Below are 5562 nucleotides of genomic sequence, written 5' to 3'. Positions count from 1 at the left end.
GGGGGATCGCGGGGCGGGGCGGCGGGGCGCGGGTTCCCTGGAACAGGACGCGCTGTGGCGGGGCGCAGGTCTGAGGCAGAGGAGGCCTCGGGGAGCCTTAGCAGGCCGCCGCCCGCTCAACGCTGACCAGGCTCGGGGAAAGCGTGGAACAGGGTTCTTGCGGGCCAGGGCGCGCGCCTGCAACCCCAGGGCTCTGGGAGGCCCAGGCATTACTCAAGGCCAGCCTGGGCCACTGAGCAACTCCATCTCTATATAATTTTTTCTTTTTAAGTGAAGAGATTGTATTCTCACTGATTCCTGCTCCCTGGTCAGCCACTACAATTTCCCTCTCACTCTGCTTTCCTTTTCCCAAAACGCATGTCAGGACACTGATTTAACCTGTCAATACTGTCTCCTCTCCTTCCACTCCAGCTAGAATGCTGCATCCCTGCACAGCAGGTAGCACAGTAAGTCACCTAATACAATTCCTAATGCGGTTTCTCTTGTAACTAATTTATTGTTTGGTTGGTTGGGTTTTGCTTTGTTTCGTTTTTGAGAAGGAGTCTCGCTCTGCCACCCAGGCTGGAATGCAGTGGCGTGATGACGGCTCACTGCAGCCTCTTCCTCCCAGGTTCAAGCGATTCTCCTGCCTCAGCCTCCCCAAGGCGCGTGCCACCACGCTTGGTTAATTAGTGTGTGTGTGTGTGTGTGTGTGTGTGTATTTTCTTTTAGTAGACACTAGATTTCACCGTGTTAGCCAGGATGGTCTCAATCTCCTGACCTCGTGATCTGCCCCCCTTGGCCTCCCAAAGTGATGGGATTACAAGGGTGAGCACCACGCCCGGCCTCTTGTAACTAATTTTTAAAGACTTACAGAGTTTAGATATTTAGGTGGAGTGAGATCCCCTATTTTTCTTTATGGGAGATGTAAATTAAACAATACATTATTTCGTTATTCATAATGAAGTTGTTAGTAAAAGAATGTTAATTTTCTACCTGTTTAATTTCAGTAAAAATCTTGAATAATGATTAGGTTTTCAAAACCTGTAATCTTAGTTACCTTAATGATCATAGCCCGTAAAGTGTCTAGTTAGTTGGTTTATAATAGGAATACAGGGCTTTCAGATTCTTTTAAAACGTGCCAACTTTTCGAAGTAATAAACTGAATTCTTAACTGTAACTTACAAAAATATACAATGTGTGAAATAGGTTATACAATACAGAAACATAAATGCTGAATCCCAAGTTATTTTTCTATTAATATTTCTAAATGACAGTAGGCAGATGTTCGTCATTTTAGAGCTGGGAGAGACATTAGAGGTTACTATTTACCTTCATAAAATGGAGCACTATGTTACCTATACCTGAATTATAGGTAAAGTGGTGTTCTATTCAGCCATTTACTGGAATAGAATCAGATGTGGTTTTCAGTAGTGAAATTTTCTTTTAAGTACAGATTGCTGGCTGTGATAATAAAAAAGGCAAAACGTTTTTTGCATAGGCTATGCTATATACATATACATTAGTCGCATAGGCTATGCTCTAATGTTATGATGCTTTAAACCATCAGAAAAATGAATAGTTCATGTTTACATTTAAGATTGTGGCCATTTAGAATTCTAGGCCCTAGAAATTCAAAAATGAGTAAGTTATAGCCTCTGTCTTTAAGAAAAACAAAAGTTAATCAAAGTATAATATATGATAGGGATTTTTATAATTCAGATATTTGTTAATTTGGGTGATGAAAAAATTGTATTAATCTCTAACTGAAAAGTAGCATCTCCTTCCATTATGAAGGAGGGCCGAAAACCATAGGAGAAAGAGAACACTCACCTTTGAGAATGAGTTAATTAAAATGATAAATGTTCTAGAATATCAATTTAATAAATGTTTCAATATTTTTAAATTTTTATCTGATTGTATTTTATTTTGAGTCTTGTTAGTCTTTTTTCCTTTAGTTTTGAGATTTTTTTCAAAGATATAATAAAGCTGATGAAGTTCTTCTGTCACATTTTAGAAAAGACAGATGATTTTGATTCGGGAAAATACTTGGTGGAAGGTGAAGAAATGGACATTGGTCCAGACATGGACACACCAGTAAGTGACAGTAGCTTTGCTATTAAAAATTTAAATACACACCAGGTGATAGAGATGATTTTAATGTGTCTTTCCACCCTAGGTCAACTAAGCTAAAACAGTAACACTCTTAACTAATCTAGAGTCATTTATCATGGAAGTCTGGTTAGGATTTTGCACCAAATCACTAGTATTAAGAAGTTACAAGGGGGTGGGCATGGTGGCTCACACCTGTAATCTCAGCACTTTAAGAGGCTGAGGAGGGACGATTGCTTGAGCTTAGGAATTTGAGACCAGCCTGGGTAATATAGCGAGGTCTTATGTCTATTTTTTAAAAATAGATTTTAAAGAAAGACGTTTGGGCACACTGGGCACACTGGCTCACACCTGTAATCCCAGCACTTTGGGAGACCAAGGCAGGTAGATCACTTGAGGCCAGAAGTTTGAGAGAAGCCTGGGGCAATATAGTGAAACCCCATCTAGTAAATATACAAAAAATTAGCTGGGCATGGTAGCACACGCCTGTAGTCACATCTACTCGGGAGGCTCAGTCACGTGAATATCTTGAAGGTCGAGGTTGCAGTGAGCTGAGATCATGCCGTTGCACTTTGTCACCTGGGTGGCAAAGTGAGAGACTGTCTCCAAAAAAGAAAAAAGATTAAATTAAAAGGGTTGAGTATAAGTATCTCTTAAGGACCTGTGATCTTGGGACTTTTTGCCACGTAAAATAATTCCATTCCTTATTGTTTCAATGTTATAGAAAAAAAAGAAAAAGTAATAATTATATTTCCATTCCTAGAATAGTCACTTCCAAGAGATTTAGAAAAAAAAAATTCATTTGGTTTTTGTTTTTCTGTTCCATGTTGCTTCAAAATTTTTGCTTTTCTTCAAAATCTTCTTAGTCTTTTAATATAAATAGCTTTAAGTGTTAGACTCTGTAAGGCTAAAGTGTATTTCTTTTTTAAATCAGAATTGGTCTGAAGAAAATGACGAGGAAAATGATCAACAGCCATTAAGCAGAGAGGACTCTGGAATTCAGGTAGACAGGACACCGTTAGAAGAACAAGATCAAAACAGAAAACTAAGTCCTTGTATCAGTTGGAAAGGTACTGTGTGTTGTGAGGTGCTGGCATTTTCTAATAGACAAATTCCCCAGAAGAAAAGGCAAGCTTGAGATCAGTTCGATGTGGTCAAGGTATCGGCTAAGCGGTATCATCTTTATAAAACCAATTTTTAAGACTATTAGTAATCTTTCCTATATGATGCTTCAGTAGTAGTACTATAGAATTAATGTTGAATTAATGCATGTAGAGTGTAATTTTGTAATTTTTTTTCCTACAGTTCTGAGAACTTTCTTAGGCCTAAATGTTTCCTTTTTTTTTTTTTTTTATTGGAGAAGGACCGATTTTGCTAAGATTGTGACACTATACTCCAGCAATAGAGCGAGACCTTGTCTCCAAAAAAAAATTAAAAAAACTATAAGGGAGGATATGCATAGATTATATGCAAACACTATGCCATTTTTTATCAGGGACTTGAGCACCTATAGATTTTGGTGTCTGCAGCATTCCTGCAATCAATCCCTGGTGGATATTGAAGGACAGCTGTATTTATTCCAGACTTTCTAATCTGTGCTCTTGGTGTCAGCGTGATCTGGAAACAGACTGTTATTTATGTGGCTTTATAATATTATGTCTTAATACATAGATGGCAGGTTTCCTCTCAGCTGCTTGGGGGGCTGAAGCAGGAGAATCACTTTGCTCTGTTTTTCTTTCTATTTTCTTATTTTTTTGGAGACAGGGTCTCACTCTGTTGCCCAGGCTAGTGGCACAATCTTCGCTCACTGCAACCTTTGCCTCCTGCGCTCAAGCAGTCCTCCCACCTCAGCCTCCTAAGTAGCTGGAACCACAGGTGAGTGCCACCACACCAAGCTATTTTTTGTAGAGCCAGAGTTTCACCATGTTGCCCAGGCGAGTCTCAAACTCCTAGACTTAAGCAACTCACCCACCTCTGCCTCCCAAAGTGCTGGGATTACAGGTGTGAACTACTGTGCCCAGCCCACTTTGCTTTTTTTTTTTTCTCCCCCTTCCGCTTCCCCAAGTAGCCGGGATTACAGATACACACCACCACACTCAGCTAATTTTTGTATTATTAGTAGAGGTGGGGTTTCACCATGTTGGCCAGGCTTTTCTCGAATTTCTGACCTCAACTGATCTACCCGCCTCTGCCTCCCAAACTGTGGGGATTACAGGTGCCAACCACTGCACCCAGCCCACTTTGTTCTTTTTCAAAATTGGCTTAGCTATTTGCGAACTTTTATTCTTCCATAGACCTTTGAGAAGCAAGATGGTAACTTTGGAAAAAAAAAAGGCCCACCTGGCTCCTGCCTGTAACCCCACCACCGAGGCAGGTGGATCACTTGAGGTCAGGAGTTTGAGACAAGCCTGACCAACATAGTGAAACCCTGTGTCTACTAAATATATAAAATTAGCTGCACACGGTGGCGCATACCTGTAATCCCAGCTACTTGGGAAGCTGAGGCAGGAGAATTGCTTAAACTAGGGAAGGCAGAGGATGCAGTGAGCCAGGATCATGCCATTATTCTCATCCTGGGCAACAAGCAAAACTGCATCTCAAAAAAAAAAAAAAAATCCAGCTGGAATTTTTATTGGAATTGCAGATAATTTATAGATCTAACTTGGGGAGGTTTGATTGCCTTAACATGTTAATATCTACATTTATTGTAACTCTTGTTTTACTAGATTTTGGAAATTTTCTTTTTGAAGATCTCCAGTGTTCTTTGGTTAATTTCTACATCTGTTACAGTTTTTATTTTTGTGAATGATACTTTTGTTTATTCCTGATGTAGAGGAAGTAATACTGGTTTTCTTATGTGCAGCCTTTTTGTTGAATTATGATATGAATCCATACTTTGTTGATTTCATTTGATTTCTTATATAGATGATTAGTGTCATCTGCAAATACTGGTTTTTATGTGCAAATATGATTTTAATGTTATCTGCAAATATGGTTTTATGTCCTCCTGCTAGTACTTATGCCTGTGTCTTCTCTGTGATGTCGTGATCTAATCTCTTTTCTGGCCCAGCAGCCTAGCCCTGTACTCCATAGCGGAAGCAACAGCTCATAGGAGTGGGCTTCCTGAATAACTAGGTCTCATCCTAACGGGGGTTGTACCTGAAACTCCTCCGTTAAGTGTGGTGGCTGTTTGGTATCAGTTCAGGGTATGTAGCCTTTATCAAATTAAGACAGCGACCTTCTATTCCTTTTTTTCTACAAGTCTTTAATCATACATAAATGTTGAATTTATGTTAAATGCTATTATTTATCTGTGAGATAATCTCGTAACTTTTCTCTTTTATCCTAATAATACACTGATAGACTTTCTGATGATGAATTATCCTTGAATTCGTCACCTAAACTTGTTTGATCGTGTTATTTTTTAGTACATTATTAGATTGGGTTCAATTTTGGATTCACTTTTCTTTT

The 5562-nt window shown here is 39.3% G+C and overlaps 1 pseudogene; it reads left to right on the top strand.

Moving 5' to 3' along the window:
• Positions 1 to 5562, top strand: part of LOC108307112 — a 29084-nt pseudogene that overhangs the window by 1064 nt on the left and 22458 nt on the right.

This window comes from Cebus imitator, unplaced genomic scaffold, assembly GCF_001604975.1.
Source record: "Cebus imitator isolate Cc_AM_T3 unplaced genomic scaffold, Cebus_imitator-1.0 Scaffold76, whole genome shotgun sequence".
NCBI classification, from domain to species: Eukaryota; Metazoa; Chordata; class Mammalia; order Primates; family Cebidae; genus Cebus; species Cebus imitator.
Note: the sequence above shows the minus strand (reverse complement) of the source record. Positions and strands in the feature narration are given on the sequence as shown.